The following is a 22,140-nucleotide window of genomic DNA, read 5'->3' as shown; positions in this document are numbered from 1 at the left end:
ACCTCGTCTCTACTAAAAAGATAAAAATATTAGCCAAGCTCGGTGGCACTTGCCTGGGGTCCCAGATACTCCAGAGGCTGAGGAGGAAGAATCACTTGAACTCAGGAGGTGGAGGTTGCAGGAAGCCAAGATTGGGCCAGTGCACTCCAGCCTGGTGACAGAACAAGACCCCCTCTAAGATAAATAAACAAACGAACAAACAAATGCCCTATGTCTTAATAGTAAATTGTACTGTTAGGTCTTACAAAAATGAATGTGAAAGGGAATGTTCTGCAAGATGGAACAAAATCGCAAATTTAGATCTTTGTAATTTTTATTGTTAATTTTCTATTATAGAATAACAATAACACTGCAGCACCCTAAAACATATATAAGAGGGAAAAATCATTCACAATGATTATAGCCTGACATTAACAGTATTTGCATTTTTGTGTTTCCCAAGCCTCTATTTTTCTGTGGATGTTAAACCATGGCTCTAGCTATAATCCTTATGTATATGAGTATTTCTATGCATATTTCATAAGGGTCTAATCTTAGTGTGCAAACAATTTTCTATCTTTTCTACCATACTATCTAATATATATATAACACACACATGCATACATATATAGATAAAATTGTATAGGCTCACTAATATTTAGTGACTAAATAATTTTCTATCTTGTGATGTCATACACATATACACACATATGATGCCATGTGATTGCTCAAAACATTTAGCGAATGAAATTTAATGAAATATATAGTTATTGCAAATATCCCCTGACTGTTACTATTAGGTTGCCTTCCATTGTTTATCATGATGAATTATGCTGAAATCATTATCTTTATGTACCTAAAACTTTTTTCATAATTTGAATTGATTTCCTAGAAAAACTCTAACAAATAGATTTACTCTATCATAGGTTGTAAACATTTTATGATCCTTGATAAATTATGCTTTTCCAGATGATAATTTACATAAATACAAATGACGTCTACAAGATTGCATCTTGACACAATTGGCACCATCACTAATTTTCCCAGTGCTAATGGTGTGTACAAAAAAATGCCAACTAGTTTTAATTTGCATTAATTTATAAAAACGATGATTATTTTATACATTTATTTAATTTGTTCCTCAATGTTATATAAAATTTCAAATGGCTTCATTTTGGAGCTCAGATATATATGTATTTTTATGTAGTTATATATAAATGATACACATATAATTTGCCTATAGGGTTTTAAAAATCAAATCGTAAGAATTGTTGATATTAGAGAGATATTTAATTTTGCTAAGTTTGCCATAAGTATTGTACCAAATTATTTATTACCTTTTTTAATAGAAGTTTAATATTTTTACATTCTTAAATCTAACTCGGGGTATTGTATATGTGTTATTTATTTTATGAATCCTAAGCCTGAAAAACTCATTTCTCTATATATTTTGGATGTTTGATTTTAATTTTTTTAAAAAATTTTTTATATTTTTAAAATGTGACACAGGTAACCATAAAGTATATATAAGTATGCACAATTTAATAAGTATAAAGTGAACACCTCTGTAACCACCAACTAATTCAATATATCTAACATTTCCAGCATTCTAGATGCTTTTTGCATGTGGCTGTCTGATCACAATCCTTCTTTCCCCTCCTGGAGGTTCCCATAAACAAACCTGACTGGTGAAAATCATTTTCCTGCTTAAAAAAAAAAATGATTTCACTACTTAGGACTTAAATATTCAACTGTAACCGATTTAATTTTGTCCATGTTTACCCAAAATATTGTACCATACTATATGCATTATTTTGTGTTATGTTTCCTTTGCTCACCATTATGTGGTTAAGATTACCCATGAATTGCATTTAGCTGTAAGTTCATTTCCTTTGCTACGGACTACTCATTTGGCATTTCCATGAACAAGTGCTATTATGAACAACTTTATACATGTATTTTAGTGCAAATGTGCAAGATTTGCTCCAGAAAAGTACTTGGGAGTAGAACTGCTGGGTGCAGTCTACTCATGTCTTAAACTTTTATATAACCAAACTTTTTTCCAATATGTGTATACTAGTTCACACTCCCACCAGCAATACATGAGAATTACCTTGCTCTACACTTCTCACCATTTAATATTGTGAGCACTTTACTTTTCTTGGTATGGTAGTTTTGAAACAGTAAGTGTGATTTCCATTTGGAGTTTTCTGATAATGAAGTTGACCATATATTCACGCCTTTTAGCCATTTATATTTCCTCAATTGTGAAGTGTATGTGCAATTCTTCTGCAACTATTTTCAATGGAGACATATGGTTTTCTCATTGACTTAGAGAAATTTTATATCCATCTAGACACTAGTAGCTTTTCTGTATAATTTAAAATAATAAATCAAGTCATGATTTACATTAATTTAAATCTTTTGTGTTCTTTTAAAAACTTATTTCCTACACTAATATCATGAAAGAAGTTTCCATTATTGTGACCCTAAATGCTTTCAGGTATTATTTTCTCATATTTAGGCTTATAATTTACCTGAAATTGCTTTTAAGTACAGTATGACATAGTAGCCCAATTTCATTTTCTTATTTATGAATAACTTCTATTTTTAGTTTTCTATTTTTTCCTTCTGTTTGAAATTGGAACCTACATGCTTTGTTTCTATTCCTTTAGTAGTTGCACAAAACATTCCAACATGCATATCTAATTTATCACAAGCTGAAGTTCACTATACAGGCTGAGAAGCCCTCATCCGAAAATCGAAATCCAAAATACTCCCCTTGCGTGTCACATTGGTGCTCAAAATGTTCTAGATTTTGAAGCATTTTTGGATTAGGGACATTCAATCTATATCTTTATTCTTCTCTTGGACATTACTAAGACCTCTGACAACTTGAAGTTCATTTCTCTTCTCGTCCAAACTTGTATGGTATTATAGTCATGTATTTTAATTTTACTTTATTTACATACTTTGAGATAGAGTCTTACTCTGTCACCAGGCTGGAGTGCAGTGGTACAATCTCAGCTCACTGCAACCTCCGCCACCTGGGTTCAAAGGATTCTTCTGCCTCAGCTTCACAAGTAGCTGAAACCACAGGCGGGTGCCACCATGCCCAGCTACCCTACTTTATATTTTAAAGCCAATTATACAGATTTATCATGGTATTATGCAGCTAATATTTATTCAGATTTGCCAATGTACCTGCCACTTTTTTTGTTCACTTGCAAATCAGACCTTCCAGCCAAGATCACTTTTCCTTTTTGTCTTTTCTCCTGAAACTTTTACCACAAGATCACTTTCTACTACTGAAAATATCTTCAGATTACATGTAATGAGGATTTTTGAGCTTTTCTTTTTCTAAACTTTATTTTGCCTTTATCCTTAAAGGATACTTTCAGCAGGAGTAAAGTTCTAGCTTGGTAGTTACTTTCTTTACACATCATTAAGTACATCAAACAACTATCTTCTGGCTTCCATGATGACTCTCAATAAGGGAGCTTGCAGTCATTCAATTGAATGTAATCTGTTCATTCTGTTTACTTGCTTTAAGTTGGTATATGTGCTTGGCATGCTGCAGTTTCTATGGCTTGGCTGGTGTGGATTCTTTCTTCAATTTACCCTACTTGTGATTCACTGAAATTCCTGAATCTCAAGATAAGTATCTTTGATCAATTCTGGTAAACTTTGAGATATTATCTCACCAAGTATTAATTATGCTTCAGCCTTTCTAGGAATTCTGATTAGATATATTTTAAATCTTCTCAATCTATCCTTTATTTCTTTCATATTTCTTGATTTTTTTTTTGTCAATTGGTGTTATGTTCTGAATATTTTCTTCTCTATTTTTCAGTTTACTAATTCTCTCTTCAGATATATCTAATCTCCCATGTGTGGGGTGGTGTGGTGGTGTAGAATTCAATTGATTCACTTGTTTACTTGTTTCAAAAATTCTATTTGGCTTTCAAACCTGCTGGATTGTTTTAAATATTTTCTATGGCCTATAAATTTTAAAATTTGCCTTTTACTTCAAGAATAAGAATAGTTGTTTTAAAATCTGTGTCTGATACCTCCAACAACGGAAGTAGTTATAGACTTGTTTCTGCTGGTTCCTTACTTCCATGTGTAGGTTAAAAATTTTTTAAAAGCTACAATAAATCAGAAAGTAGAGACGCATCTTCATTAGTCATGAAATCAAGGAAGACAGAAGGGCATAGTTTTTCAGATATTCATGGGGAGACTTTTGGGTAGACTCTGGGCTACCCTACAGCTTTTACAAAAAGTATTGTGGGAATGTTAGTTTGACCTTCTCCCTGTAAGTCTCCAGGTATAAATATTAGCAGTCAGGTTGAGGATGCGAGGCTTATGTCAAATATTTCTTTTTTTGGGGCTGCCTTCTCATCAGGGCCAACTGCTTTGACTTTTAACTTGCTTTTAAATGTATCTCTGCTCTTAAAATTCATGAACTATGCCCTTACTGATATTAAGTGATTTGTCCTGCTGAGTATGAATTTCTTTTAAAGGCTTTCATGTTGGCTGAGTCCATACATTGCCTTGAAATGGCAGACTGCAATTAAACTCGTCTAAATTCCATGAACTGTACTGAGCACCCACTAGAACACCATGCACTGGCTCTGTGGATATCAGGACAAATGAGACACAGTCCTGGTTGGATCAATAGATTATTCCCTTTTCATCTCTTATTCCTAAGAAAACCAGGAAAAGTGTGAGTCAAGGACATTAGACAGCTCCAAGTTCAATACTCAGATGTATGTGAGCTTACACAATTAAGGAGCATTGGCTTTTAACATATGAATGTTTGTAAGTTGATACCAAAGAAACTACATTTGCTAAGAGAGTGCTTGAGCCAGGTGCGGTGGCTCAAGCCTCTAAACCCAGCACTTTGGGAGGCCAAGGTGGGTTGATCACAAGGTCAAGAGATTGAGACCATCTTGGCCAACATGATGAAACCCCATCTCTACTAAAAATACAAAAATATTAGCTGGGCATGGTGGCACACGCCTGTGGTCCCACCTACCCAGGAGGCTGAGGCAGAATTGCTTGAACCCAGGAGGCAGAGGTTGCAGTGAGCTGAGATCGCACCACTGCACTCCAGCCTGGCACCTGGCAACAGAGCAAGACTATCTCAAAAAAAAAAAAAGGAAAAGAAAAAAGTTTGAAGCTATCCAGAGCCATATTCCTGATGACAAGGAAACGGCATCATTATTTTATAGCTGTAGGATTCTTCCTGTCTCCCTCCTTCTTCCTTTTCTTCTCCTGTGCTCCCCAGTGTGGTTACCCACTTCTCTGTGACCCAGCCCTAAGTCTAAAGCCCAAGTGCCCCAAGTAATGGCTGTGCAGATATCAACTTTGAAAGAGTGCTCTGAACTCAGTGTGGAGCTGCAGGTAGAAGATATGGAGAAAAGTTGTATGTGGACCACATCAGGAAGGCAGGTTGGCTAAACGTTTATCTGAAAAGCTTTCATTTGTGCAGAGCCCACCTGCTATTTGGTGCCAGCAATAGGCAAAACTGACTCACTGTGATTCATGTGACTATCCTGGCAAACTGCAACCAACTGAAGGCCACCTAAGCACCCATGCCATGTGTGCATAACGGCCGCCATCAAGATGCTCTGAAGGGCTGCACCCTTGCAGGCAGTTCAATAGTTCAGTGTGCCAGAGACATGCTGAGGTGTCTCTTTCTGTCCTAGCCCTTCTCATGTCCACCTGCCTAGAGGCCCATTGAGAGCCCGAGCTCTGCTGAAAAGGTGAGGCCCTCCTATACTACGTTACACAACACAAATGTCTCACCACAGAATCTTTCATCTTCTTGGGGAGAGGATCAGCAGCTGACTCTTCCAGATTTTGATGTAAAAACTTAGGAAACAGTCTGCATTGAATGAAGGACCTGAAAGTGGAAAAACACATAGGTTTTACTTTATCAATGACGTCCCTGGGGCAGTGTTTTTGGTAAATAACTTCACCTTAGATCTCACACCCACACATGACAAAAGCAGCGCCCTCTTCATTTAAAATCTAAAAAGAGGTACTCGTTCAAGTGATCATAATTCTAAATTTCACCCTAATGAGAGCAGTCAAGTACCTCAGCAGCAGCATCACCCTCTACTGTCAGCAGTGGGACAAAGGAACGGTCCTCCATCTCTGACAGCCCACTAGAGCTTCATCTTCACAAACAATTAGCAGCAGAAAGTGAACACTGAAGTAATACAACTGACACTAAAAAGTGTGAGAACCATTTAACTTTTCTTTTTTCCATTTTTCATGCCTTTGATACTGCCGCATCTAATAGCCTAAAATTATGCTGTCTCTGGTCCTCCAAGAGTATGGTTATCTTAAATCAAAATTTTTCATAAATTTAAACACATTACATAAGATGCTACTGTCAGTATCGGAAACTCACTCTGGCATCACTTGAAAGACTTCCAGTGCCAGAGTACATGTGACCAAAGGTTTAAAAGATATGATGAAAGGGAAGATTGCAATGTATACGTTCACGTTACTAAGGATCACATTAAATACATTTTAACACTTTGGTGCAAATCTCACTTTAAATCCAGAGGGCATTGGTCAGATTGAGAACCAACACCACCACAACAAAATAGAACAAAAACGTTTCCTTTCAGAGGTGCTGGTTTAGTCTCCACAGGTAACTGCCTCAATGCAGGGATGCAGTTTAATGGATCTAGAGAAAGTATTGTTGAGGTGGTAGCTTCTCACCCAACTCACCCAAGGGAAAGTCACAACAGGGCTTGGGTGCTATTGGCCATCTGTTCCTGCCACTGTGCATTTTACTCCAAAATCAAAGGAGCAAAGCCAAAATGTTTGCTGGATGTTCACTTTTAACTGTTACTAATTTCTGGCTGGTCCTGTATTTCTCCTGCCCTCCTCTGGTGAATGACCCACTAGTTTAATAACGAGAGTCAAATTACAATAGGCAGTGATTTGCCATCTCCCCACCTCAGTCAGGGCAAAAGGCTGTGGGAACCGCGCCCCCTGCTCAGTGATGACAGCACAGGCATAGATCACTCACATGAACACAGATGGGTCACTGCTCTGCCAGCTCAGATGGTAGGAAACGGTGACCAAGAGGCCATAGAAGGCTGAGAACAGCATCAGGATGTGTTACGTGCTCCATGGATCCTAAAGAACATATGTCAGTTAGCCAAGTCACTCCACAGTTACGTGAATAGCAGGATCTCTATCAAACATTAGAAACATCTCCACAGTCCAGCTGGATGGATGCGTTAATTCCTGTGATCATTCCTGCCCATGGACATATAAGTATCTAGTGGGCACACAAAAACCTCACCTGTTGGTTTATGAACATTGATTTTGATAAGGGATTGGGTAGGGGGAGTTTTGACTAATCGTAAATACTTAGAATAAAACTGAATCTTTCCTGAAATTAAGCTTAGGATTTTTAATAGAATGTAATATTAAACATGTGTCACTCTTCTGAATTCAATGTAACAATTATAATAATTATTTTTCTCAATGTTTATTAATTGCTAGTCTAAATGGCATAAGTGTAAAAGTGGCATAAGAGATTAAACAGACTAATAAACTGAAAACTTGATAAAGATTAAAGATAGTCAGCTGAAAGATTTCCAGTGCAAGAGTACACTGTTACTAAAGACTTAAGATATGATTAAATCAAAGATTGTAATGTATATATTCATGTTATTAAGGAATACACTAAATACATTTTAACACTTTGGTACAAATCTCACTTTAAATGGCGTAAGCAAAGAAAGAGCAAAGTTATTTGAAATGAAAAGAGAAAGGCACTTCAGGTTTAATTTGATAGAAGCACAGATGTCAGTTATCAACACATGGTACTCAGACTGGTAGAGCAGAACTTGAAAAATACATGTTACCAGCCCAAGTAGTGTGGTGGCCTGGGACTCCAGGTCTCCTTCTATACACACCTTCTGCTCCCACTAAAACAAACATGTCTCTCACATGCCAAGAAGAAAACATCTACATATTAACCATCTCAATCACCATCAACAGAATCACTGATCCCTTCTGAAAGCTAAATTTAGTCAAGAAATTAAATACTTTTTTCTCAAGATTTTTTTTTTAAGATGGGTTGTCAATTGTGCTCACATGATGTTCAAATGAACGAGTCAAGTGTACTTAGCAGTTATCCTCTGTAACTGCTAAGATAGGCTGGAAAGCAAATATACCCTGAATAGAGCAGGTAATTTTATTTTTGAATGCTTCATTTTCTTACAAATTAAAATGTATTTCTTTTACCCTCCCCATTGTAGAAGTCTTAACAAACGAGAGCAGTACCTGGAACACAAATTGCAGGGAGCCGACTCTCGCAGAGACTGCTGAGCTGCATGGTTATAAGGTCAGGAAGTATGACTCACTGTCTCCAGACGTATCTCCACACAGATTCCCCACACCAAGACGTCCCGCGTGCCTCTCAGATCAGCTTCCCCAGAGGTCAGGTGCATTGCCTTTTCCAGCGCCCTAAGGTACCATGGCTGCATTCATTATTTTTTAGATTCTGTGCAGATGTCTTCCTCACCAATTTTGTTAAAAAACTTAAACCCAGTGATGAAGCATCCTCCATGGACCTTTTCTTCCTTTGGAGTTTTCATCAGCAACACCTTCCCTTCCAGTATCCAAGGAAGAGGTGTACTTCCTCCTTCCTGAGCCAAACCCTCCCCTCAGATCACGATGTCCTACTCTTTTTCATTGGTCCCCTCTGCCCAGCCATTAAAAATACTTAAGTTGCTGACATCTTTTTTATTTTGAGATGGAGTCACTATCACCCAGGTTGGAGTGCAGTGAACACGATCTCGCCTCACTGCAACAACCTCCACTCACTTCAACCTCCACCTCCCAGGTTCAAGTGATTCTCCTACCACAGCCTCCCGAGTGCCCAGGATTACAGGTGTGCACAACCACAACCAGCTAATTTTTTTGTTGTCACCATGTTGGTCAGGGTGGTCTCAACTCCTGACCTCAGGTGATCTGCTCCCCTTGGCTTTTCAAAGTGCTGGGATTATAGGCATGAGTCACCATACCCGGCCAGTTGCTGACATCTTTAACAAATAAAGTCAGTCCTCCTTCCCCTTGTTCCAGTTGCCCTCGAAAGCTACTGTACTATCCTAGTCTGTTTGGGCTGATATAACAGAATACCATAGACTGGGTGGCTTATAAACCACAGAAATTTATTTCTCACATTTGTGAAGGCTGAAAGCCCAAGGTCAGGGTGGAGGAAGGAGAAGGTTTGTTGTCTGGGGAAGCCCTGATTCCTAGATGGTGCCTGTTTGCTGTGTTCTCAGGTGGTAGAAGATGTAACAGAGCACTCCAGGGCCTCTTTGACCAGGCACTAATTTGATTAATGAGGACTCCTCCCTCAATAGCTGCAATCACCTCACAAAGTCCTCACCTCTGATATCGTTACATCGGGGATTAGGATTCAACATGAACTTTGAGGCAGACATTCAGTCTATAGCATATGCTATCCCTCTTTTTTTTTTTTTTTTTTTTTGAGATGGAGTTTCCCTGTTTTTACCCAGACTGAAGTGCAATGGCATGATCTCCACTCACTGCAACCTCCGCCTTCTGGGTTCAAGCAATTTTGCTGCCTCAGCCTCCTGAGTTGCTGAGACTACAGGCGTGTGCCACCATGCCCAGCTAATTTTTTGTATTTTTAGTAGAGACAGGGTTTCACCATGTTGACCAGGATGGTCTCAATCTCTTGACCTCATGATCCACCCGCCTCGGCCTCCCAAAGTGCTGGGATTATAGGCACGAACCACCGTGCCCCACCCCCTCTTTTTTCTTTAAGTGCCATCCCAGCCTTTTGCAGGTCTGGGCTCCACATTTCACTTCTGGTCATCGGTGAGTAACTCAGTAGTCTCTGTTATACCAGGTACCTTTAATGACTGGAGGTCCTACCGCAAGCTGTGTGACTTTGCCCTCCCAAAGTGCTAGGATTACAGGCATGAGACACTGTGCCCAGCCTTAGTATTATTATTAAGACAGAGTTTAGCTCTTATTGCCCAGGCTGGAGTGCAATAGTGCAATCTTGGCCCACGGCAACTTCCACCTCCTGGGTTCAAGTGATTCTCAAACGATTCAATCCTCCCAAGTAGCTGGGACTACAGGCATGCACCACCACGCCCAGATAATTTTTTTGCATTTTAGTAGAGATGGGGCTTTACCATGTTGGTCAGGCTGGCCTCAAACTCCTGACCTTAGGTGATCTACCTGCCTTGGCCTCTGAAAGTGCTGGGATTACCCAATACCCACAGTGTTGGGCAGTGTGTAAAGACAGCTGGAGCCAGAATGTTCGTGAGCTGATTATTGTTGAAGCTGGGTGTCAGTACATAGGGTTCATTATGCATTCTCTAGCTGTTATAGACAGAAATTCCCATAATAATTGATTTTAAAAGAAATCAGCCAGGCAAAGTGGCTCATGCCTATAATTCCTGCACTTTGGGAGATGAAAGTGGAAGGATGGCCTGGGGCCAGGAGTTTGAGACCAGCCTGGGCAACACAGGAAGACCCTGTCTCTACAAAAAATTCAAAAAATTAGCCAGGCATGGTGGTGCACACCTGTAGTCCCAGCTACTTTGGAGGCTAAAGTGGGAGGACCATTTGAGCTCATGAGTTTGAGGCTGCAGTGAGCTTTGACTGCACCATTGCACTCTGGCCTGGGTGACAAAAAGAGACCCTGTCTCTAAAAAATAATTTTTTTAAGATATTTAATTAATTTACATATCTGAAGATGGAGTTTCACTCTGTCATCCAGGCTGTAATGCAGTGGCATCATCTCGGCTCACTACATCTCCCAGGTTCAAGCAATTCTCCTACCTGAGCGTCCTAAATAGCTGGGATTGCAGGTGTGGACCACCACACCCAACTAATTTTTGCATTTTTATTAAGAGACATGATTACGCCATGTTGGCCAGGCTGGTCTCAAAATCCTAAACTCAAGTGCTCCACCTGCCTCAGCCTCCCAAAGTGTGAGATTCCAGGCGTGAGCCACCATGACAATCTTTTATATAAATTTTCTTTTTTAAAAGGGTTCTGGTTGGGTCAGTTGACAGGCCCCAGGTCCCTTGAGTCTCATTTACTTCCATTGCATGGCAGCAGCTTCTGTCCCTTCCCTGTTCCCCAGGAACAGGATTGAGCACACCTCTCCTTCCCTGCCCAGGTCCTCCGGCCCCACCTTGCCTCCCCCCAAGGCCACTCTCCTGGCAAACCCAGCCCAGTGCCTGGGATCTAGGGGAGGAGAGGCAGGTGGGTGTGGTCTTGCCTGCAGTGTAGAGATGATGCCAGTGGCCACCTGAAGCACAGCACTCATGGTGTCTGACACTTCAAACAAAGCTTTCCTGTCCTCCTGGGAGGAACATGGCAGATGTTCCTCTTGGCACCCAGGGTCCCCACAGCCACACCCCACACTGAGGCATCCCTGCTGCCTTCCATGGGAAGAATACTCAGTACCCAAAGGAAGGGCCGAGAGCTCCAAAAGCAGCCACAGATGGGGCTGACTACACAGGATTGGAGTAGGTATGGCAATCTTGAGGGTCCCTGTCTGGGTATGCCAGAACCCCGAGAACTGGCACATGGTGTGTAGGCAGGCAGACCTCCCCCAGCCACCATCCCAAGCCTCACAACTGTAGGTCTTTGTTGCAGGTGCTGGCAAGTTCCTTGAGGGTCATCAGGAGCACAGAATGTTGCAAGAAGAGGGAGGCACGGGGTTTGACCAGGAATTCTGCCCCCTCCCTGGGGACCTCACATCCACCCTTCCTTTCTCCCTGCCATGCTCACCTGCCCAATCACACACCCTGCTTTGCTCCAGATCAGCTCCAAGCTGTCAGGGTTTTTCTTCTGGGGCATCAGGCTGCTTCTGGTGCTGTGGACAGAGATGCAGGCACTGAAGGGGCTGGGCCATTGGCTGGTCCAGCAGCTCACTGGCCAGGTCTGGTGGAGGGCAGGGAGGAAGAAAGCCATGCCTAAGGGGCATGGGGAATGCAGAGGCTGAGAGGGGCAGGTGGAAGTGGCAGTTCAGCGCTTACCTGTAGGCATCTGAGAGCTACATGAAGCTGAATTCCTTGGTGCCATAGAGGATGAGGTCCCTGGCCATCCTGCTGAGATGGGTCATGCAGAATGAAGCCTAGAACAGGAACTCAGCTGGGAGAAAGAAAAGATTCCCAGTCACCAAGCCTCTCTGGTACTCACCCAGCCTGACCATACAGAGAGAAAGAGGAAGTTAGACAGTGGAAGGGACCTGGCTACATTTTCGTTTTTTTTTCCAGACAGAGCCTGTTCTGTTGCCAGGCTGGAGTGCAGTGGTGAGATCTTGGCTCACTGCAGTCTCCACCTCCTAGGTTCTAGCAATGCTCCTGCTTCATCCTCCTGAGTAGCTGGCACCATGGCCAGCTAATTTTTCTATTTTTATTAGAGACGGGATTTCACCATGTTGGCCAGGGTAGTCTCGATCTCTTGACCTCGTGATCCACCTGGCTTGGTCTCCCAAAGTTCTTGATTAGAGGTGTGAGCCACTGTGCCTGACCTAAATTTTCATTTTGAGTAAAGATAAAGTCTTGCTATGTTGCCCATGCTGGTCTAAAACACCTTGGCTCAAGTAATCTTCCTGCCTTGGCCTCCCAAAGTGCTGGAATTACAAATGTGAGCCACTGCACCTAGCCTGTTTTTTGTTATTGTTGTTGTTCTAAATAAACCAGCTTTGGCTGGGTGTGGTGGCTCACTCCTGTAATCCCAGCACTTTGGGAGGCCAAGGTGGGCAGATCATGAGGTCAGGAGATCCAGAACATCTTGGCCAACACGGTGAAACCCCGTCTTTACTAAAAATACAAAAATATTACCCGGGTGTGGTGGCATGCAACTGTAATCCCAGCTACTTGGGAGGCTGAGCCAGGAGAATCACTTGAACCCAGGAGGTGAAGGTTGCAGTGAGTCGAGATCGTGCCACTGCACTCAAGTCTGGCAACAGAACAGACTCTGTCTGGAAAAAAAATGAAAATTTAGCCAGCTCCCCCCCACCGCCTCTGGCAACAGAGCAAACAAAACAAAAAAATAAGATAAACCAGCTTTACCGATGTGATGTTCACATAAATCTACCCATTTATTTATTTTCATTTTATTTTATTTTTTGAGATAAAGTATCACTCTTGTTGCCCAGGCTGGAGTGTACTGGTGTGATTTCAGCTCACTGCAGCCTTGGCCTCCTGGGTTCAAGCGATTCTCCTGCCTCAGCTTCCCAAGTAGCTACAGGTGCCCACCATCACACCTGGCTAAATTTTGTATTCTTAGTAGAAATGGGGTTTTACCATGTTGGCCAGTGCTGGGAATACAGGCATGAGCCACTGTGCCCTGCCCAATTTACTCATTTAAAGTTTACACTTTAGTGTACAATCACCACCACAAACAGTCTGAACATACAGGAGTAGGAGAAGACTGGAGAGAAGCTGGGCTGAGGGACAGAAGTGAGGCACAGGGCAGGGGACTGGCTCCCCAACACTCACCCATGAAGTCACGCTCACTGGTGGCATCCATGCTGTTAAGAGTGATGGCACCAAAGTTGAGTTCTGGGGGTTGGGAGGAAGCAGGGCTGGGCTGGAGAACAGGGAGTGTGGCCTCCTCTCCCCTAAGCTGGTTGCCTGGCCCCCTCCCCCTGGAAAGAGGATCAGGAAAGAGGATTAGGGTGGGTGGGGTGCGAGCTGGGGGGAGGCATCTTTTCCACAGTCTCAGGAGGGAGGTAGGAGCCCTGAGTCTCTCAGTACCAGGCACCCGTGCCACGGGTGACCCTTGGCCTAGATAAGCTCAGTGCCCATAGGCAATGAATGATGGTTTCACCAGGGGCCACCGGCTCCTGCCCTCTGGTGTGTCTGCATCTCCTGGCCAGTGCTGAGGGTGACTCTCCCTAGGGAGGAGGGGCAGGGTATCTCACCTGCTCAGAGCAGCTCTCTGTCTACACCCACGGGATTGCCCAAAATGGCCCCGCTGCAGGGACAGGGATTCATGGTGACCAGGGCTCCTGGCAGGCAGCCCTGACAGACAGACAGAAAGACACACACACACACAAACAGAATGAAGTCCTAGTTGCCAGGGCAACTGTCTGGAGCTCAACCTTTTCCCTTGTCCCCTAATGTCTCCTGAATGCTTATCCCCAGGCACCGAGAAACCATGGGTGCAGAACCCTTGTCTCCTGACACATGTCCCCATATGTCAGGCTGAGGGCAGTCGGCTGGACTCACTAGAGCCTCACTGAAGAGCTCCAGCCCTGCTCAGACACATTCACTGGCTTGGACATCCCCACCTTAGCAATAGCTGGGGCTCCATGCAGGGACCCCTCTGAGCAGACAACCTGATTTTCTAGCCCTCTCTGCCCTTCCCAGCTCATGTGTGAATCCCTAGGCTATGCAGCAGCCACCCCCACAAGGCCCTTAGGGCACTGGAGCCTCACCCACCTCCCCAGGGGCAGGACACCAATCAGCTTTTGCACCTCCAGCAGCCGCTCAGAGTCTAGGGTCAGCACCATGGCACCGTTGTGAGAAGCCAAGGGCAGGAGAGTCAGGGCAGCCAGGGTCCTCCCATCCAGTACAGCCCCAGCACCTCACCCAGCTCACCTCAGGATCCAGTGGCTCCAGTGAAGGGGCTGGGCCCTCTGCAGGTGGGTGTACCCTGGGAAGAGGATGTCATGTTCCCTGTGGGAGAGGAGGAGCAGGGACTCAGGTGGAGGCCAGGTCAAGGCCTGCCAGTGACACTGGGACCCTGCAGGCCTGGGTCACCCCAGGAAGAAGTGTTGCCCTACAGCACTGCACCTGAACGAGGGATCAGGATCTCCCAGGGACTAATTGCTCTCAAGGGAAAAAGAGGATGAAATGGGGCCATGTGAACCATGGACTGGGCCTGAGCTGTGGGCTCCTGGGGTGAGGCTTTGCCAGGAATACCCAAAGCCTGAGCCTCTGTCACGCAGCATCTCCCAGCAGGGGGCTAGAAAAGGGGAGGAGGCCCATGTTGGGTATGACTTGGGTATGACTTGGGAGGTTTCATTTGAGGACCCCAGAAATAGCTGGGGCTCATAAAGAGCTGCTCGGAGCAGGTGGGATACCCTGCCCCTCATTCAAGTTACTAATTTTTTGTACTTTTAATAGAAACAGGGTTTCACCATGTTGGCCAGGCTGGTCTCAAACTCTTGACCTCAGATGATCCACCCACCTTGGCCTCCTAAAGTGCTGGGATTACAGGCATGAGCCACTTCGTCCAGCCTGTTGCTGTTTTAAATAAACCAACTTTGCTGAGATATCACTCACACTTTAGTGCACACCCATCACCGATTTTAGAGCATTTTCGTCACCCCCTAAGGAAATTCTGTACTCAAGGCCAGGTACGGTGGCTCAAGCCTGTAATTCCAGCACTTCGGGAGGCCAAGATGGTAGGATCACTTGAGGCTGGGAGTTCAACCAGACCGGGCCACATAGTGAAAACCCGTTACTACAAAAAAATGTAAAATCTTTGCAGGGTGTGGTGCACACCTGCGGTCTTACCTACTCAGAAAGCTGAGGTGGGAAGATCATTTGAGTCCAGGAGTTTGAGGCTGCAGTGAGCTATCACTGAGCCACTGCACTCCAGCCTAGGTGACAGAGCAAGGGCTTGTCTCTAAAGACAATTAAACAGAAAAAATTTGGCCGGGTGTGGTTGCTCACACCTGTAATGCCAGCACTTTGGGAGGCCAACATGGGTGGACCACAAGATCAGGAGATTGAGAACATCCTGGCCAACATGGTAATACTTTGTCTCTACTAAAAAATACAAAAATTAGCTGGGTGTGGCACATACCTGTAGTTCCAGCTACTGCGGAGACTGAGGCAGGAGAATTGCTTGAATCTGGGAGGCGGTAGTTCCAGCTACTGTGGAGACTGAGGCAGGAGAACTGCTTGAATCTGGGAGGCAGAGGTTGCACTGAGCCGAGTGCCACTGCACTTCAGCCTGGGTGACAAGAGCAAAACTCTGTCTAAAAAAAAAAAAAAAAAAGTTAAGAATTTTAAAATTAGGCTGGGCGCAGTGGCTTATGCCTATAATCCCAGCACTCTGGCAGGCTGAGGTGGGCAGATCACCTGAGCTCAGGAGTTCAAGAGATCAGCCTGGCCAACATGGTCAACATGGTAAAATCCATCTCTACTGGAAAAAAATACAAAAATTAGCTGCATGTGGTGCACATACCTGTAATCCCAGCTACTTGGGAGGCTGAGGTAGGAGAATCACTTGAACCAGGGAGGCAAAGTTTGTAGGTAGGAGAGATTGCACCACTGCACTCCAGACTAGGTGACAGAGCAAGTCCCTGTCTCAAAAAAAAAAAAAAAAGTAAATTAAAGAAACCCTGAACTCTGTAGCAGACACTCCCTGTTCCTCCTAGCAGCCTTGCGCCACCTCCATGGTCACAATTTGTGTGCCCTTATTTCCCTCCAAGTCTGAGAAACAGGGGTCACAGGGAGTTGACCAAGAGGAGGGGTCTCTGACAACACGTGGAGACTCCCCAGCAGCTCCTCCTCCAGGTCTGCAAGGAACAAATCCAGACCCAAAGACACCAGGTCCCAGAAGCCAAAGCCTGGGATGAGGCCAGCAGGAGGCAGCCTTTGCCTCTGCCTTTCACCAGATGGGCTGGGTGGGGACACAGAATGCGGGAGACGTGGGACACAGGCAGAGTGGGGAGAGACTCTTGCTGCTCCAGACACAGCCAAGCTAGTGCCTTAGTTTCCTTCCCTCAAATCTGCAAAGGGTGAGTTCTCTTCCCTTTTATTTTTTAGTTTTTGAGGTGGAGTCTCACTCTGTCTCCTAGGCTGAAGTGCAGTGATGCGATCGAAGCTCACCGCCATCTCTGCCTTTTGGGTTCAAGGGATTCTCCTGCCTCAGCCTCCCAAGTAGCTCTGATTACAGGTGCACACCACCACGTCTGGCTAATTTTTGTATTTTTATTAGAGACAGGGTTTCACCATGTTAGCCAGGCTGGTCGTGAACTCCTGACCTCAGGTGATCCACCGGCCTCTGCCTCCCAAAGTGCTGGAATTACAGTCAGGAGCCACCACACCAGGCCCCACGAAGGGTGACTCTTCCCTGCCTGATAAGCTAGACTGCCATGGGAGTATTGGGGACTGCAGGAAATGCCCCACTCCTGGCTGTTCTGCCTCAATCTCGGCGTTCTGTAATACCCGTCCCCCAGGGCCTGGCATCTCCACCCTGTTTGTCCCTGCCACCTAGTCTGCTGTTCAGGATGCCATCACACCTCTCTCTAACCCCTGGGTGTCCCTTGGGAACTCACACCTCTGTGGGATCCACCATGGTCCTGATGGGCTCCCACAGGAGGCCGGAGAGCATCGAGCAGGTCTGCCCAATCCATAGTCTAAGCTCCATGACCACCTGTGCAAGCAGGAGGTGATGCTCAGGGAGGCTGATGAGCTGCTTCCCTGGAGAGCCAGGACCCTGCTGAGCAAGGTTGGGACAGCAAAAAGCAGGGGGGTGGAGGGGCTAGAGGCACCTGGTTATTCCGGCTGCATCCCATGAGCAGCTTCCCAGCAGTTTTGCCAATGAGCTCTTGGAAGTGAAGGGAGGCCCAGGGTCACAGTCTAGATGCCCAGAGGAGTCAATCCAGGCAAGGCAGCTTTTATCAGCCCTGCCAACCTCCCTCTCTACCCAAGGGCCCCAGGTCTTGCCCAAATCTCTCACCAATTCTGCTTAGCCCTGCTGTTCTTTATTTTTTTTCCTTTCAATTTTCTGTAGTTATGAAACCTTGTTATGTTGCCCACGCTCGTCTCAAAGTCTTGGCCTCAAGTGATCCTTCCACCTCAGCCTCCCAAAGTGCTAGGATTATAGGCATGGGCCACTGCAACTGGCCATGTCCTGAGGTCTCCACTGCTGTCTGCCAATGGTGAAGTAAATGGAAAAATGGTGCTAATGCTCCAAGTGGCCCAGGGCCAGGTGGAGACGGGAGGCCAGGAAAGCGGTGGGGCTGCAGGGGTCTTACCTTCAGGTGGCGCTCGCTGGCTGTGTGGGTGTCCTCATCATTGGGGTTGAGTCTGAAGGTGCCCCAGGCTCACTTCTCAGTCACCTATAGCAGGTGGCAGCAACGCTGGGGGGCAAGTGAACAGATATCAGGAGTCAGGGGAGCCCCTGCCCTGGTCCCACCCTATCCCTAATGGCTGACTGTCCCTGTCTAGGAGCTGACTCCTGAAAGCACACCCTGGGACGGGGCATCTCGAATGGGGACACCTTCACTCATGAGCCATGTGGGCATCGGGGTTGTTAAAGGATGGAGAGAGGCACTCATCAAGGCATGCAGTTAAGCAGCACTTGAGTATTTAATTAGTTCAACATGAAACCACAGACTGGCAACACTGCACTATTTGCTCAGGGATTTGGTGGGAGCCTGGGGCCACAGGGAGGGGCCTCGGGCCACAGGGAGTACCTGGTAAGCTGCCTGTTCCTTGAGCACAATGTGTACCAAGGGGAGCTGGAGTGAGGGTAGCTCCATGGGAAAGGGACAGGATTGCCACCCTGAGCTGTGTGACCATAGGCAAGAAGACCCCTCTTCTCCAAATGAGGTCAACCACACAGGTGATTTTGACAGCCGGTGCCCGCTCAGACCGTCTGGATTTGAGCTTTGTAGGTGGATGGGAACCTGGGAGGGTTTAGAGATGCTAGGAGAACCTTTTTCCTGGGAGAGCTTTCCAAACAGGGAACAAACAGAGCCACCCTGGGCCCCGCTGAGAAAGGATCCTACTGGAAGCTCTCGCCACTGTCTTGCTCCACGCTGGTGGTGACGGTGATGGTGATGTCATCAATGCAGGTGGTGAGTGTCGTGAACAGAAGCACAGACCGCTGCAGTCCCGCCGAGCTGAAGTCAAAGTCTGTGTTGTGGACAAAGTAACCCTTGGGATATCCAGGGTGGGAGACCTGTGGTTTGCTGGACCCCTGCTGTGGGTTGTTTAACCTCAGCCCACATGTCTGTGGCCTCCCCAGATCCAGGCCCCTCCACTCTGTGAAGGCAAATCTGTCCCTAGCAGGAAGACTATGGGGTGGGGGCGTGTGGTGGAGGCAGGATGGTAGCCACTTGCAGGTGTCAGTCATGTAGCAGATGATCCCCGGTGGTTGGATGGAGGGAGTGTGTCATTGATGGCAACAGTGACGGGGAGGCAGGAGGGCAGGGGCCCCACCTGGACCAGGCTGCTGATGTTGGCCTTGAAAGAGAGGTAAACCCCCCATGCTCTAGCGCATCGACCCCATTCACCCACTGCAGACACTGGAGATATGGGGAGGGGGCAGCAGCTCAGTGCATGAGGAGGGGCCATGTTATCGGGCACTCCCTCCTAACTTGCAGCATAGAGCTGAGGCCTGCCAGCCAGATGGGAAGAATGGCATCCCAATGGGGTAGAGGAGGTCACCTATCCCCCTACACAGGGAACAGCCTCCAGGGCAGAGCAAGGAAGGGCCCCTCACCGTTCCATCCCAGGAGACAGGCTGTGGGTGGCACCTGGGACTCCCATGCGGTACAGCAGCCACACCCACCCACCTGCCCTACGTGCTCCTGGCTGCACTCACCACAATGGCATAGGAGTGGGCACTGCCAATCCTCAGCACCACTCTTCTCTGCAGGTCCTGGGTCCACCACTCTGGCAAGGTCACTTCCCATTTGTGCCACACCCAGCTGACAAAATGCCATAGCCGCCAGTCCAGGCAGATGTTCTTGAAGCTGGAGAGAACCTCCATGTCCAGGGTGGGGCCAGACTGTGGAGAGAAGGGCGGTGCTCAGCTCCTAGGCCCCCAAACAGATCTGGGACCAAGGTACATTCCTGCCTTCTTTGCAGAGCTGACCTCAGGATGTTTAAACTGTCTCCACCTCCCCATCCTCACGTCCAGCTCTGTGCAGCCCAAGACGCTCTGGCCCGACTACTGGGAGGAGTGTTTGGGTGGCTCATGCCGGTAATCAGTGCTTTGGAAGGTCAACATAAAACGATGGCTTGAGGCCAGGAGTTCGAAACCAGCCTGGGCAAAGTAGTGAGACCCTATATCTAAAAGAAAAATTTTTTTAATTAGCCAGGCGTGGAGCCCCCAGCTAACTTGCAAGGCGGCGGCAGGAGGATCGCTTGAGCTCAGAAGTTAGGATTGCGCCACTGCGCTCCAGCCTGGGCAACAGGGCCAAGCCCAGTCTCAAAAAATATTTTAAAAATTAAAAACAAACATTAAAAAAAAGGACACTGCCCGGGCTCAGCCTTCGCCTGGGGAGGGGGCTCGGCAGGGGCGCTTCCTCCTCCTCCCACCTCCTCCGGAGAGGTCCTTCTGGGCCCCCCCCCGCCCCACTCCCCCAACCCAGCGCTCCCAAGCCCACTGACCTTTAACCTCCTCTGGGCCCCCAACCCCCGGGCGACCAGGGGAAGGAGGCTGCGAGGCGGCCCGGGCTCCCCTACTCCCTCCGCCCGGCTTCTGTGTGCCTCCCGGCCCTTCCCGAAGTACCGCAGCAGCGGCCGCTACCACCGCTCCTGGAAGCCCCGGCGCCGGTCGTCGGAGAAGTCGGCGCGGAAGCTCCAGAGGTCGTCCAGCTCCTTGCGCTTCCGTGACGGGCTCTCCCGGGGGTACAGCATCCCGGCCTGCCTCGCCACTGCGCAGCCACACATCAACCACCCTGGCGCTGCCTAGGCCACCGCCGGCCCGGAAGCCAGGCTTTCCGCTCTGCTGCTCGGCTTCCGCAGGAAGCGCGGGAGGAGGCCGGCGGGCACGTCGCTTGACGTACTGAGGCCATCGGCGCCATGTTGGTTGAGGGCGAGTGCCAGGTCTGGAGGGGAGGGGGAGCCGGGAGCTGCTGGGTAGTGCCAGGGACTGGGAATCCAGGGCTAGACCTTTGGCGAAATGGGACCCTCACACTCAACCCCAGTCAAGAAGGGCGAGGTCTTCCACCCCGACCCAGGCTGGACGATCCAGGGCGGCAGGCCAGGACAGAACTGCTGAGATGTGAGATTCCCTATTTTCTTCAAGGAGCACCTCCACTTGCTTTCCCCAGCGTGACTCCTCTGAGCAGGACCCAAGGGAACCTCTTCCATGCCTGCCAGGTGCAGCGGTGGCCCTCGCCTGTAATCCCAGAATTTTGGGAGGCAGTGGTTGGTGGATCACTTGAGGCCAGTCTGGCCAACATGGCAAAAACCGATCTCTACTAAAAAAAAAAAAAAAAAAAATAGCTGGGTGTCCTGTTGGGCACCTGTAATCCCAGCTAGTAGAGAGGCTGAGGCTGGAGAATCGCTTGAACCTGGGAGGCGAAGGTTGCAGTGAGCCAAGATTATGCCATTGCACTCCAGCCTGGTGAGAGACATATCACACACACACACAAAAAAACAGAAGGCCAGGGCAGTGTCTCAAGCCTCCTTGCTCATGCCTATAATCCCAGCATGTTGGGAGGCCAAGGTAGGCAGATCACCTGAGGTCAGGAGTTCGAGACCAGCCTGGCCAACCTGGCGAAACCCCATCTCTGCTAAAAATACAAAAATTAGCCAGGCATGGTGGCATGCCTGTAATCCCAGCTACTCCAGAGGCTGAGACAGGAGAATTGCTTGAATCCAGGAGAGAGAGGCTGCAGTGAGCTGAAATTGCACCACTGCAGTGTCTAGCCTGGATGACAGAGCAAGACTCCATCTCAAAAAAAAAAAAAGAAACTCAAAGGGAAATATAAACTTAGATCTAGAATCATTTAGAAACATACAGTATTGGCTGAGTGCAGTGGCTCATCCGTGTATCCCAGCACTTTGGGAGGCTGAGGCGGGTGGATCACCTGAGGTCAGGAATTTGAGACCAGCTTGACCAACGTGATGAAACCCCATGTGTACTAAATAAAAAAATTAGCTGGGCTTGGTGGTACACCCCTGTAATTCCAGCTACTGAGGCAGGAGAATCGCTTGAACCTGGGAGGTGGAGGTTGCAGTCAGCCAAGATTGTGCCATTGCACTCCAGCCTGGGCAACAAGAGTGAAACTCCATCTCAAAAAAACGTAAGAAAGAAATGTTCATGATGCCTCTCATGGTGGTTGATGGTGATAGCTATAACCAGAAAATCAGAAACAACCTAAATGTTCAGTAGCAGAACTCAGCTCAATATACTACATTA

The 22,140-nt window shown here is 46.8% G+C and overlaps 1 protein-coding gene across 50 annotated transcripts in view; it reads right to left on the bottom strand.

Moving 5' to 3' along the window:
• The window catches only part of LOC128930859 (uncharacterized), an 86,429-nt gene extending 66,714 nt beyond the window's left edge, over positions 1-19,715 (bottom strand). For 29 of the 50 annotated variants that reach the window (XM_078353725.1, XM_078353723.1, XM_078353727.1 and 26 more), the window contains exons 1-14: positions 18,017-18,121; positions 17,719-17,911; positions 17,531-17,586; positions 17,317-17,412; positions 16,219-16,336; positions 15,835-16,009; positions 14,622-14,699; positions 13,518-13,666; positions 12,048-12,162; positions 11,800-11,884; positions 8,299-8,481; positions 7,031-7,140; positions 5,791-5,887; positions 54-151 (exon numbers count right to left, since the gene is read on the bottom strand). The gene's annotated coding sequence lies outside the window, so the exon portion shown is untranslated. Of the gene's footprint in view, positions 1-53; positions 175-5,790; positions 5,888-7,030; positions 7,141-8,298; positions 8,496-11,799; positions 11,885-12,047; positions 12,163-12,857; positions 12,998-13,517; positions 13,667-13,942; positions 14,043-14,621; positions 14,700-15,834; positions 16,010-16,218; positions 16,341-17,314; positions 17,413-17,530; positions 17,912-18,016; positions 18,122-18,772; positions 18,887-19,590 lie in introns of those variants that run through there. The other 21 variants (XM_078353733.1, XM_078353752.1, XM_078353747.1 and 18 more) reach the window with 16 other exon arrangements.
• Positions 19,716-22,140: the final 2,425 nt, after the last annotated feature.

This window comes from Callithrix jacchus, chromosome 17 (genome assembly GCF_049354715.1).
Source record: "Callithrix jacchus isolate 240 chromosome 17, calJac240_pri, whole genome shotgun sequence".
In the NCBI taxonomy this organism is placed as follows: Eukaryota; Metazoa; Chordata; class Mammalia; order Primates; family Cebidae; genus Callithrix; species Callithrix jacchus.
This window is presented reverse-complemented; position numbering and strand designations above follow the sequence as displayed.